The sequence below is a fragment of the Ranitomeya variabilis genome, chromosome 4, assembly GCF_051348905.1.
Source record: "Ranitomeya variabilis isolate aRanVar5 chromosome 4, aRanVar5.hap1, whole genome shotgun sequence".
Classification (NCBI taxonomy): Eukaryota; Metazoa; Chordata; class Amphibia; order Anura; family Dendrobatidae; genus Ranitomeya; species Ranitomeya variabilis.
This window is the reverse complement of record NC_135235.1, coordinates 384,479,331-384,493,887: the sequence shown is the minus strand read 5'-3', so window position 1 is coordinate 384,493,887 and position 14,557 is coordinate 384,479,331.

Below are 14,557 nucleotides of genomic sequence, written 5' to 3'. Positions count from 1 at the left end.
TACAGCTCTGCGGGCACATCCTGATAAGTTCTACCTATACTGTCGAATGACAATACCAACATTTGATATCTTGTTGGAGACAGTAAGTCCAGGCCTCACGTATCAGGACACCAGGATGCGAAAAAGCATATCCGCAGAGGATCGTCTTCTCCTTACCTTACGGTATGTATTCAACATCCTCACATACTGTATGTTGATGATGCTTTCTTTTTCATGGTTGTTTGCTATCAGCTATTTTTAAATATATGTTTTCCTTATGAGAAAACCACAAGAAAAATACCTATTTTTAATGTTCTACTTATGTACACTAGGTACAGATTGATTATTTTCATTGATATTCCTGTTTTATTTATTAACCAACATACTTGCACTTTATCATGTGTTCTCTAAACTATTGTTACCTAACTAATATGTTTTTTGTGTCCTTTCAGCTTCCTGTCAACTGGCTTGTCTTATGCGGGACTATACCTGGAGTTTCTCATTGGTCGCTCCACCATTTCTGGCATTGTGCGTTCCACATGTATTGAAATATGGGACAAACTCTATGAACTTGTTATGCCTGAGCCAAAAATGGCTGATTGGCTAAAAATAGCCCGTGGGTTCAAGGACACCTGTGACTTCCCACACTGCATTGGAGCCCTGGATGGGAAACATATCAGGGTGCGTAAGCCGCCGAACTCTGGGTCCCAATTCTACAATTATAAGCAGTTTTTCTCTGTAGTTCTGTTAGCTTTAGTTGACAGTAACTACCGGTTTATAATTGTAGACATTGGGGCCTATGGGCGAACAGGAGACTCAAGGGTCTTTAATTCGTCCATTATGGGTCGGCGGCTACGTGAAAACCAGTTAGACCTCCCACCACCACAACAACTCCCAGGCTCCAATGCTCAACCAGTGCCATATGTTCTTGTGGGAGATGAGGCCTTCCAATTGACAAGGAATGTCATGAGGCCTTATCCCAGGCGCAACCTGGAACACTGGCAGCGTGTTTTTAATTTGAGGCTTTCCAGGGCGCGTAGACTGGTGGAGTGTGCCTTTGGGATTCTGTGTGCCAAATGGCGTCTCCTCCAGTCTGCCATTCAGCTGAGTGAGGCTACTATTAATGAAGTGATTAAGGCTTGTGTTGTTTTGCACAATTTTACTAGACTTTATGATTGCCCGTCAGCTGTTCTTGGTGAAGAAATGTTGCCCAATGTGAGTAGCCCTACACCACATGGTCCTCCTCCACGCCATCCCCTTTCTGGAATCAAAGTGAGAGATATTTTCACAAATTATTTTGTTTCTCCTCAGGGTGCTACTCCCTGGCAAGATTATGCTGTTTCTCATTTGTGATTTTCTTATTTTCAAAATATATTATAAACATAAAAGATTTTTGTCTACAGAAACAGTACTCTGTGTGTTGTATTTCCTTAATTATCAGATGATTATGAACAGAGCATATGTGTGTGATGTAAGAATGATTGGTCCACAAACATCAATTGGCTTTTGACAACATTTTTTACTTAGAGCAAAAGCCTTTTTGTTGTAAACTTTTAACCATATTTTTTGCATATGGTTATCATTTTTTTTTTTTTGTATTTTTTAAGAAAACAAAAACATAACAAAGTGAAAATACAGCACAAAATAAACCAAAACATGGTTATGCGTAACAAAGAAAAAAAAACAAACTTTGGCGCACAGATTCCTGTAAGTTGGCAGTGGTGATGGTGGCAGCTCAGAGTCCTGTTCAGGGGGCCTTTGTTGGTCCAATTGTCCTTCACCCTGTGTGGATGCTGTGGGTTGCTGAGCCAAATACAGGCCTTGTTCAAATTGGCCAGTTGGGTATTGCCCATAAGGTATTTGTCTCTGGCCCTCATGCTGACGGACATATTGGCTGGACCCACCCCCAAAATGGCCATGTTGTCCAAACCCAGGTTGGGATTAGCCTACAGCACTGGGTCTGGAAAAGTGGCCATATTGGGAAGGTGGGTTGTAGGCTGCCATTTGGAACGGTGCTGGCCTTTGTTGATTTTGGGTTGGGAGGGGTTGAGGTGTAGGCATACGTGGAGGAGGTTCTTCAAATCCTGATTGACCATGCACCTGTTGAGTTATTTGAAGGCGCAAGAGGTTAGTTTATGAAAGCTGCCTTCTCTCAAAAAATTCAAAAACCTCATAGGGGTTATTTGGAGGGGTGCTTAAATCAATCAGGATTTGAATACACCCTCTCATACGTAGCCTCACCTCACGGGGAAGGGGACGAAGGTACCGGGCCAGGCTTCAAGCAAAGGCCTCCTCTCCATCATCCGTGGCTGTCCTGGCCAAATAATTGAGGACCCCAGCGTCCACATCCCTCCTAGTGGCTTGCAGCTCTCTCCTTCTGCGGCCTCTGCGTAAAGCCCCAGATGCCTGTGGGGAGGACACCAGTGGGAGAGTAGGGCTGCTCCGTCCATGCTCTTCCTGGCTTACAGGATCAGGTGGTGCTGCTGATGTTGATGGTGCTGCATCTTGTAAACTTGGTGCAGTCTCTTGTGATGCAGAAGCCGATGTTACAGGAAGGATGGAGGATGTGGAAGCGAAAGATGGGCCTGTCACCTCTTCGTCAACAGCAACTGGATCTATCACAACCTCCGAGTCCGACCCGGTCTCCCTCTCAGTGAGGTTGGATTGAGTTCTGTTATGAAAAAAATTAAAATAATACACCAAATAAATATTTGACCCATTTTATAACATAAGTTTATTATACATGTGTGACCTCGTCTCTCGGTAATTACCTACACGCAACCTCAGATCCTCACAAGATCTCCTTCTGTACTCCCCTCTTATCTCCTCTTCCCACAATCGTATACAAGATTTATCTCGTGTATCACCCCTACTGTGGAAACCACTACCACAACACATCAGACTCTCGTCTACCATTGCAAGCTTCAAAAAGAGCATGAAGACCCACCTCTTCCGACAAGCATATAACCTGCAGTAACCACCAATCGACCAAACCACTGCATGAACAGCTCTACCCTCGCCTACTGTATTCTCACCCATCCCTTGTTGTAGCTTGTGAGGCTTTGCGGGCAGGGTCCTCTCTCCTGTACCAGTTATGATTTTGTTGTATTTTTTTATAATATTTTTTGGAATATGTATACCCCTCCTTACATGTAAAGCGCCATGGAAAAAATGGCGCTAGAACAAGAAAAAATAATATTAATACTAATATTAAAAAACAAAAAATTGTTGTGTTGTTTTTACTTACTGTCTTAGATCCATACTGGCATCCAAAAAGGAAAGTCGATCGTAATATATGTACTTCCTTTTTTTGGTTGGTGCTGCTGACCCACTTCTTGCCCGCTGCTGCCTTTCCCGCCGGTACTGGTCCTTGATGCTGCGCCATCGTGTCATAACATCATCCACTGCAATTACATGGTAACAAATATTGTTTAAGCTTATTCTGCACATTGCTTAAAACAGTTGGCATTGATAGATCATATTTGAACGGTGATAATAAAATGCCTTCTTAAATGATTTACATAAAGTTACAATTGCTTAAAAAAAAAAAAAAAATTATACACAAGAAAAAGAAACAACACAAGGACAGGGTCCACTCCCCTCTGTACCAGTTTGGCGTAAACAAAAATAGTACCCAACGCAACATCTATATTAGCTATGTACGTAAACCCTTTCTCATGTTAATCATCTATGTTTTTGCCTAAAAATGCAAAAAAATACCATACTAAGCCCAAAAATATTATTTCTGCAATCATGTAGGTAAAGCATTTTTCAAGGTTAATTAATGTCGCAACATGAGTGTACTTACAAAGTTGTGTCTGCTCCGCACGTGGGCGTTGGGCATGATCTGGGAATAGGATCCCACAGATGGTCCTCCAAGCTGCCTCTTTCCTGGCCCGGTTGGCATAGTTTGTATCATGCTGGTCCCAGATCTCAGGCCTTTCTTGGACCAGGATGAGGAGCATATCGACGTTGATTATGCTGGCCATGCTGCTTGGAACTCTGTGGAGGCGAGCACCAGCCTTCCGGGATGTCTGTGTGGCTTTTTCAGCTAATTAGCATGTCTGAGCTTCCTGATTGAGGACTTGGCACAATTCCTGGCACCTGGAGATGTCTGGCGTATTTCTCGCGTCACACTGCTGGTCCGTGTGTAATCCGCATTTTTTGCGCCCCCATAGACTTTCATTGGTGTATTTTTTGCGCAATATGGTGACAAACGCAGCATGCTGCGTTTTTCTATGGCCGTACAAGACCGTATAATACGGATCCATAAAATACAGCAGATAGGAGCTGGGCCATAGAGAATCATTGTACCATGTGCAATCCTTTTTTCCTGCGCCTCTCACGTCCGTAAAACTCGCTAGTGTGACGGCAGCCTCAGGGAGGGTTAGTCGACATAGAGCGGGGGCGCCACTTCGCTACCCAGGGTGTCAACCTCCGCTGACAAAAAGGGTCACCTTTAGGGTAAGGCACATTCTATCTTCCCTAGACTCTTCCTATTATTGTCAAATATTGAATTTTGAAATTTTCTATGCCATTGTTGCATTTCCCGCTGTTTATTTTTCACGAGACTATTGCCTCAAGACCCTGCACCAATTACTTTTTTAACCCCTTTCTGACATTAGAAGTACTATCTCATCTAGGTGACCTGGGCCCATAAGACGATCGACGGGATAGTACATCATATGCGATAAGCCTCGCTCACGGGGGAGCAAGGTCGAACACGGCCAGGTGTCAGCTGATTATCACAGCTGACATCTGGCACTATGTGCCAGGATCGGTCATGGTCCACCCCGGCACTTTAACCCCTGGGACACTGCGATCAAACATGATCGCAGCATTCCGGTGGCATAGGGAAGCATCGCGCAGGGAGGGGGCTCCCTGCGTGCTTCCCTCAGACCCTCAAAACAACGCGATGTAATCGCTTTGTTCCCAGCGTCTCCTCCTGTCTCCTCCCTGCAGGCCCCGGATCCAAAATGACTGCGGGGTCCTTCCGGATCCTGCAGGGAGGCGGCTTGTCAGAGCCTGCTGAGAGCAGGCGTTGGCAAGCCTCCTGTACTGCCTATCAGATCGCTGATCTGACACAATGCTCTGCAAAATGTCTTATCAGCGATCTGACTTTATATAGTGATGTCCCACCCTGGGACAATGTAAAAAAGTTAAAAAAAATATATATATTACACTGTGTAAAAATATATATATAAAGCAAATCATAAATAAAGAAAATATTGTTCCAATGAATACATTTCTTTATGTGAATAAAAAAATAAAAGTACACATATTTAGTATCGCCGCGTCCGTAATGACCCGACCTATAAAACTGTCCCACTAGTTAACCCTTGCTGTGATCACCGTAAAAAAATAAATAAAAATGAGGCAAAAAACAACGCTTTATCATCATACCGCCGAACAAATAGTGGAATAACACGCGATCAAAAAGAAGAATATAAATAAACATGGTACCGCTGAAAACGCCATCTTGTCCCTCAAAAAACGAGCAGCCATACAGCATCATCAGCGAAAAATAAAAAAGTTCTAGCCCTCAGAATAAAGCAATGTAAAAAGAATTATTTTTTATATAAAATAGTTTTTATTGTATAAAAGCGCCAAAACATAAAAAAATGATATAAATGAGGTATTGCTGTAAACGTACTAACCCGAATAATAAAACTGCTTTATCAATTTTGCCACACGCGGAACAGTATAAACGCCCCCCAAAAAGAAATTCATGAATTACTGTTTTTTGTTCATTCTGCCTAACAAAAATCGGAATAAAAAGCGATGAAAAAATGTCTTGTGCCCGAAAATGGTACCAATAAAAATGTCAACTCGTCCCGTAAAAAACAAGACCCCACATGACTCTGTAGACCAAAATATGGAAAAATTATAGCTTTCAAAATGTGGTGACACAAAAATTATTTTTTGCATTAAAAAGCGTCTTTTAGTGTGTGACAGCTGAGCTGCCAAACACAAAAACCCGCTATAAAAACCCTCTATAAATAGTAAATCAAACCCCTCTTTATCACCGCCTTAGTTAGGGAAAAATAATAAAATATTACATTCCCCACCTATCAGTCTCAGAGAGTATAATATAAACCTGTTTATACGGGATCTGTATTCATTCCTCTATTATCTACACACATTTCATGTTTATTCACCACCTATCAAGCTCAGGGAATATAATATTCACCTGATTATATGACGTGTTCGTTCCTCTATTATCTACATATATTTCATGTTCATTCCCTACCTATCAAGCTCAGGGAATATAAAATACACCTGATTATATGAGATATGTGTTCATGCCCCTATTGCATATATAGTAGAGTATAAGCCGACCTGAGTATAAGCAGGGGCAGTTAATTTTGCCACGAAATACTGGGTAAGCTTATTGACTCGAGTATAAACTGGGTATGCATTGTCCCCCTCATGCCTATCCTGGTATGCATGGCTCCCCCATCTCTGTCCTTGTATGCATGGCTCCCCTGTCCCTGTCCTTGTATGCATGGCTCCCCCATCCCTGTCATTGTATGCATGGCTCCCCCATCCCTGTCATTGTATGCATGGCTCCCCTGTCCCTGTCATTGTATATATGGCTCCCCCATCCCTGTCATTGTATGCATGGCTCCCCTGTCCCTGTCATTGTATATATGGCACCCCTATCCCTGTCATTGTATGCATGACTACCCCATCCCTGTCATTGTATGTATGGCGCCCCCGTCCCTTTCATTGTATGTATGGCTCCCCTGTCCCTTTCGTTGTATGTATGGCTCCCCTGACCCTTTCATTGTATGTATGGCTCCCCTATCCCTTTCATTGTATGTATGGCTCCCCTGTCCCTTTCATTGTATGTATGGCTATTTATCCCCTATCCTTGTATGCATGATTCCTGTTTGAAAAAAAAAACATCCTACTCACCTACCTGTGTGCCCTCGGTGGCACTGCATCTCGTTCATTCCGGCACCAGTAGCTCTTCCGGCCAAGTGGTCACGTGGCCCCGCTCATTAAGGTAATCAATATGCAATCCACGCCTGTGGGAGTGGAGAGATGTGCATATGCATTACCTTAATGAGTGGGGCCACATGATCATTCGGCACAGGAAGAGCTGCTGGCACAGGAAAGAAGGAGATGCAGTGCCACCGAGGGCATGCCGGTAGTTGAATAGGATGTGTGCTGGAAGCCGGCGGCTGCGGCTGGCACTGTGCGCTATTACAGCAATGGCACCGGCTTTAGCTGCTGTTTCACCGCTCCCCCTCTCCTGCCGGCCCTCTAGGACAATTGACTCCTGTATAAGCCGAGGGGGTTGTGAAGAAACCAGATTGTATCTTATTTTCCTAGACAACCATGTTTTTGCAAAAACCAAAAGAACTGGCTTTTTTTATCTTTATATTGGCTTGTGAATTTAAGTGTTTACGTCTGGTGGGTCCAGAAGACAGACTTGCCAACTGATATACTATCTAACATACTGTGTAAGGGTATGTGCACATGTCAGGATTTCTTGCAGAAATTTCCTGAAGAAAACCGTCAATTTTCTGCAAGAAATCCGCATTTTTTTTTGCGTTTTTTTCCCGTTTTTTTGCATTTTTTTTAGCATTTTGCAAGTGAAATTAGCTGACAGGTTGGTCACACTTGTCAAACATAGTGTTTGACAAGTGTGACCAACTTTTTACTATAGATGCTGCCTATGCAGCATCAATAGTAAAAAATAGAATGTTTAAAAATAATAATAATAAAAAAAAATGGTTATACTAACCTGCAGACAGCCGATCTCCTCAGCGGCGTCCGTTCCTATAGATGGTGTGTGTGTGCAGGACCTTCGATGACGTCGCGGTCACATGAGCGGTCACATGAGCGGTCACGCTACCAATCACAAGACCGCGACGTCATCGCAGGTCCTTCACACACACCATCTATAGGGACGGAAGCGGCAGCGTGCACCAGAGAGGCGGGAAGACTCCGGGGGCCATCAGAGGGTGAGTATATGACTATTTTTTATTTTAATTCTTTTTTTTTACCAATTATATGGTGCCCAGTCCGTGGAGGAGAGTCTCCTCTCCTCCACCCTGGGTACCAACCGCACATGATCTGCTTACTTCCCGCATGGTGGGCACAGCCACATGCGGAAAGTAAGCAAATCAATGCATTCCTAGTTGTGCAGAATCCCCGCAATTCGCAAATTTAATGAACATGTTGCTTTTTTTTCCGCGATGCGATTTTTTCACGGAAAAAAATGCAACATTTGCACAAGAAATGCGGAATACAATGTAAATAATGGGAGGCATATGTAAGCTTTTTTTTCGCGTTTTTATCACGTTTTTATAGCGAAAAAACGTGAAAAAAACGCAAAAAAATACTGAACGTGTGCACATGGCCTAAGTCTGTAATAGTGACTGTACATTGAGTGTGTTAAGCTTTGTTTATTGATGTGTGCTTATATGCTAATAGTGCTACTTAATCCCATCACCATTGTTTACCTTATCTTGATGTTGGACTGAAAGACCCTGGGTAATTCTAAAAATAGCTTACATGCCTTGGGTATAAAAAGACTCAGAGATCACATCCTGTGAGATGGAAGTAACACACAGCTACCAGCCAGACATTCTACAAACCACCCAACAGACAAGAGAAAGGACTGCAGCCAGTTCATCATGGCACCATCACGAGGGACACTGATCTATTATTCTATAGGAAACAACCTAGGGGTTGTCGGCTCTAGTTGGTAGGACACAGATCTGATCCAGTGACCATCTCTGAACCATGGATATGTTTGGAGAAAGCCAGGTTGGGGACCCGCTGATCGCCTGGTTCCATGGAGATGGTCAGATAAGCCAGGTGGTGGCTCTCGTGTCAACTGACTTTGGACCTTGTATGGACTCTATGGACAGTTCTTGGTCATCTCCCTATGCTTGTCGTTACCTCTTCTCTGTGTGTGCATCCACAGATGAAGTAGCGACCCTGGGAGCTCTGACATGTCATACTGGAAATACATGGAGATGCAGTGATCTTTTATATGTGCCCATGTGACCCTGGGAGCTCTGACATCATGTCATACTGGAAATACGTGGAGACACAGTGATATTTTATATGCGCCCATGTAACCAAACAATTCCAGCCATGGTGGGATTGTTCTGTTTGCTATTGTGTGTTGTGGTTCACTAAAGTATTGCCACACTGTTTTACCTTAACCCTGTGTTGTCTGTGTAGTGTATTGCCCACGGGGAGACAGAGCGGGCGTTCAGTGGTATGAGCCGTGGTCCATGCAGTCTTGCTAAAGACAGCCGGGACAGCGGACGAGAGCACCCACTGACCCCGTTTCTCCACAATTGGTGGCAGCAGTGGGACACTACTCAGCCCGGAGGAACCGGGGGAGCTGCAGGGGACTGGTGTTCTCACACACCATCCAGGGCTCCACAACAAGGGAGGTATACAGACAGACCAACCAGACCATTGAGGAGGCATGCACAGCAGGTTTTGGATGCCACTATATCCAACCCCACCAAATTGGCCTTGGGAAGAGGACCAGATTGGCTATATGACCTCAACAAGAAATGGAAACTACAGGAGATGTTCCACCTTCAACGGATTGAATAGAATTTAATGCAGGAGCTACGAAATGTGGAGGAAGCCATGCGTGGACCCAGTGGATACCAGTGGTTGCTCTTCAATTGTGTATGGAGTTTGTTTTTGTGGGGAGCAAGTGGAATATGCTCTAGGGAAACTGGATGATCGGAAGCCTATCATGTCTGGTTAATTAAGATGGGAGAGGAATGTGAAGAAACCAGATTGTATCTTAATTTCCCAGACAACCATGTTTTTGCAAAAACCAAAAGAACTGTTTTTTTATCTGTATATTGGCTTGTGAATTTAAGTGTTTACATCTGGTGGGTCCAGAAGACAGACTTGCCAACTGATATGCTATCTAACATACTGTGTAAGGGTACCGTCACACAGTACCATTTTGATCGCTACGACGGTACGATTCGTGACGTTCTAGCGATATCGTTACGATATCGCAGTGTCTGACTCGCAGCAGCGATCAGGGATCCTGCTGAGAATCGTACGTCGTAGCAGATCGTATGGAACTTTCTTTCGTCGCTTGATCACCCGCTGACATCGCTGGATCGTTGTGTGTGACAGCGATCCAGCGATGTGTTCGCTTGTAACCAGGGTAAACATCGGGTAACTAAGCGCAGGGCCGCGCTTAGTAACCCGATGTTTACCGTGGTTACCAGCGTAAACGTAAAAAAAACAAACAGTACATACTCACATTCTGGTGTCTGTCCTCCAGCGTCTCAGCTTCTCTGCACTGTGTGAGCGTCTGCCAGCCGGAAAGCGAGGACAGTGGTGACGTCTGACGTCACCGCTGTGCTTTCCGGCTATGGCGCTTACACAGTGGAGAGAAGCAGAACGCCGGGGACAGACACTGGAATGTAAGTATGTACTGTTTGTTTTTTTTTACGTTTACGCTGGTAACCAGGGTAAACATCGGGTTACTAAGCGCGGCCCTGCGCTTAGTTACCCGATGTTTACCCTGGTTACCGGGGACTTCGGCATCGCTCCAGCGCCGTGATTGCAACGTGTGACCGCAGTCTACGACGCTGGAGCGATAATCATACGATCGCTGCGACGTCACGGATCGTGCCGTCGTAGCGATTAAAATGGTACTGTGTGACAGTACCCTTAGTCTGTAATAGTGACTGTACATTGAGTATGTTAAGCTTTGTTTATTGATGTGTGCTTATATGCTAATAGTGCTACTTAATCCCATCACCATTGTTTACCTTATCTTGATGTTGGACTGAAAGACCCTGGGTAATTCTAAAAATAGTTTACATGCCTTGGGTATAAAAAGACTCAGATCACATCCTGTGAGATGGAAGTAAAGGTACCTTCACACGAAACGACGCTGCAGCGATAGCGACAACGATGCCGATCGCTGCAGCGTCGCTGTTTGATCGCTGGAGAGCTGTCACACAGACCGCTCTCCAGCGACCAACGATGCCGAGGTCCCCGGGTAACCAGGGTAAACATTGGGTTGCTAAGCGCAGGGCCGCGCTTAGTAACCCGATGTTTACCCTGGTTACCAGCGTAAAATGTAAAAAAAACAAACAGTACATACTTACATTCGCGTCCCCCGGCGTCCGCTTCCTGCACTGACTGACTGACTGAGCGCCGGCAGTAGCAGGGCACAGCGGTGACGTCACCGCTGTGCTTTCACTTTCACTTTGCGGCGCTCAGTCACTGTGAGAAGCAGACGGCGGGGGATGCGAATGTAAGTATGTGCTGTTTGTTTTTTTTACATTTTACACTGGTAACCAGGGTAAACATCGGGTTACTAAGCGCGGCCCTGCGATTAGTAACCCGATGTTTACCCTGGTTACCAGTGTAAAATATCGCTGGTATCGTTGCTTTTGCTGTCAAACACATCGATACACGGCGATCGGACGACCAAATAAAGTTCTGAACTTTATTCAGCGACCAGCGACATCACAGCAGGATCCTGATCGCTGCTGCGTGTCAAACTAAACGATATCGCTAGCCAGGACGCTGCAACGTCATGGATCGCTAGCGATATCGTTACAAAGTCGTTTCGTGTGAAGGTACCTTAACACAGAGCTACCAGCCAGACATTCTGCAAACCACCCAACAGACAAGAGAAAGGACTGCAGCCAGTTCATCATGGCACCATCACGAGGGACACATCTATGATTCTATAGGAAACAACCTAGGGGTTGTCAGCTCCAGTTGGAAGGACACAGATCTGATCCAGTGACCATCTCTGAACCATGGATATGTTTGGAGAAAGCCAGGTTGGGGACCCGTTGGTCACCTGGTTCCATGGAGATGTTCAGTTAAGCCAGGTGGTGGCTCTCGTGTCAACTGGCTTTGGACCTTGTATGGACTCTATGGACAGTTCTTGGTCATCTCCCTATGCTTGTCGTTACCTCTTCTCTGTGCGTGCATCCACAGATGAAGTAGCGACCTTGGAAGCTCTGACATCATGTCATACTGGAAATACGTGGAGATGCAGTGATATTTTATATGCGCCAATGTAACCAAACAATTCCAGCCATGGTGGAATTGTTCTGTTTGCTATTGTGTTTTGTGGTTCAATAAAGTATTGCCACACTGTTTTACCTTAACCCTGTGTTGTCTGTGTAGTGTATTGCCCACGGGGAGACAGAGTTGGCGTTCAGTGGTATGAGGCGTGGTCCATGCAGTCTTGGTAAAGACAGCCAGGCCAGTGGACGAGAGCACCCACTGACCCCGTTTCTCCACAGGGGTCGTTTTCAGCACAAAAAATGTGCTGAAAAACTCGGCTAATACACGAGTATATACGGTATCTCCATACATTTCATGTTTACTCCCCACCTATCAAGCTCAGGGAATATAATTTACACCTGTGTATAAGGGACATTTGTTCATTCCCCTATGATCTACATATATTTAATGTTCATTCCCAACCTACCAAGCACAGGGAATATAATATTCACCTGTTTATATAGGATATCTGATCATTCCCCTATTATCTACATATATTTCATGTTCAATCCCCACCTACCAAGCACAGGGAATATAATATAAACTTGTTCATTCCCCTATTATCTATATATATTGGATGTTAATTCCCCACCTATCAAGCACATGGAATATAATATATACACTGCTCAAAAAAATAAAGGGAACACTTAAACAACAGAATATAACTCCAAGTAAATCATACTTCCGTGAAATCAAACTGTCCACTTAGTAAGCAACACTGTTTGACAATCAACAGATGGAAATTATTTGCATTTATCAAGACACCCCCTATAAAGGCCGTAGGAGAACAACAACCCAGCAGCAGGACCGCTACCTCAGCCTTTGTGCAAGGAGGAACAGGAGGAGCACTGCCAGAGCCCTGCAAAATGACTTCCAGCAGGTCACAGATGTGCATGTGTCTGCACGAACGGTTAGAAACAGACTCCATGAGGATGGTCTGAGGGCCCTACGTCCACAGATGGGGGTTGTGCTCACAGTCCAAAACCGTGCAGGACGCTTGGCCTTTGCCACAGAGCACAAGGATTGACAAATTCGCCACTGGTACCCTGTGCTCTTCATAGATGAAAGCAGGTTCACACTGAGCACATAAGACAGACAAGACAGAGTCTGGAGACACCGTGGAGAGCGATCCTCTGGCTGCAACATCCTTCAGCATGACCGGTTGGGCAGTGGATCAGTAATGGTGTGGGGTGGCATTTCTTTAGAGGGCCGCACAGCCCTCCATGTGCTCGCCAGAGGTAGCCTAGCTGCCATTAGGTACCGAGATGAGATCCTCAGACCCCTTATGAGACCATATGCTGGTGCAGTTGGCCCTGGGTTCCTCCTAATGCAGGACAATGCCAGACCTCATGTGCCTGGAGTATGTCAGCAGTTCCTGCAAGATGAAGGCATTGAAGCTATGGACTGGCCCGCCCGTTCCCCAGACCTGAATCCGATTGAACACATCTGAGACATCATGTCTCGCACCATCCACCAACGTCACGTTGCATGTTATGATCCGGTGACCTTGGAGCCGCATGAAACTTTCTCTGGAGTCGGTGGAACCTGTACTGACCGCAATCCTGAACTAACACCGCAACTAGAAGTAGCCGTGGGGTGTGCCTAACACGAACCTAGACACCTCGACACAGCCGGAGGACTAAATACCCCTATAGAGGGAAATAGGAATGCTACCTTGCCTCAGAGCAGACCCCCAAAGGATAGGCAGCCCCCACGAATAATGACTGTGAGTAGGAAAAGAATAGACACACGCAGGTAGAAACAGGATTTAGCAAAAGAGGCCACTCTAGCTAAATAGGAAAGGATAGGACAGATTACTAGGCGGTCAGTATTAAAACCCTTCCAAAAATATCCACAGCAGATAATACAAAAAGTTCCACAATCTAACTAAAGACATGGAATGTATATCTGCCACTCCAGAGAATCCAACAAGACTGAGAAAATACTGACACAATCGAAGCTGGACAAGAAAACACAAAGAATAGCACTGAATTGTGAAGCACACTGCATGTGTGCCACAGGAAAAAAAAAACAGGCACTTATCTTTGCTGATTTGGCAGAAAGGCAAGAGGAACCAGGCAGAGGTCCATAACCTCCCAAGAACAATTGACAACTGGCAAGGACAAATGAATGCTGCACGCCTAAATACCCCAGTCAGAACTGCAATCAGCAGATACACCTGACCAGGGCTGCAACTCAGGGGCAACTGCATTACCACCTACAACCACCGGAGGGAGCCCAAAAGCAGAATTCACAACAGTACCCCCTCCTTGAGGAGGGGTCACCGAACCCTCACCAGCGCCCCCCGGCCGATCAGGACGAGCCAGATGAAAGGCACGGACCAAATCAGCAGCATGGACATCAGAAGCAAAAACCCAAGAATTATCCTCCTGGCCATAACCCTTCCATTTGACAAGGTACTGAAGCCTCCGCCTCAAAAAACGAGAATCCAAAATCTTCTCAACCACATACTCCAACTCCCCATCAACCAAAACAGGGGCCGGAGGATCAACAGAGGGAACAACGGGCACCACAT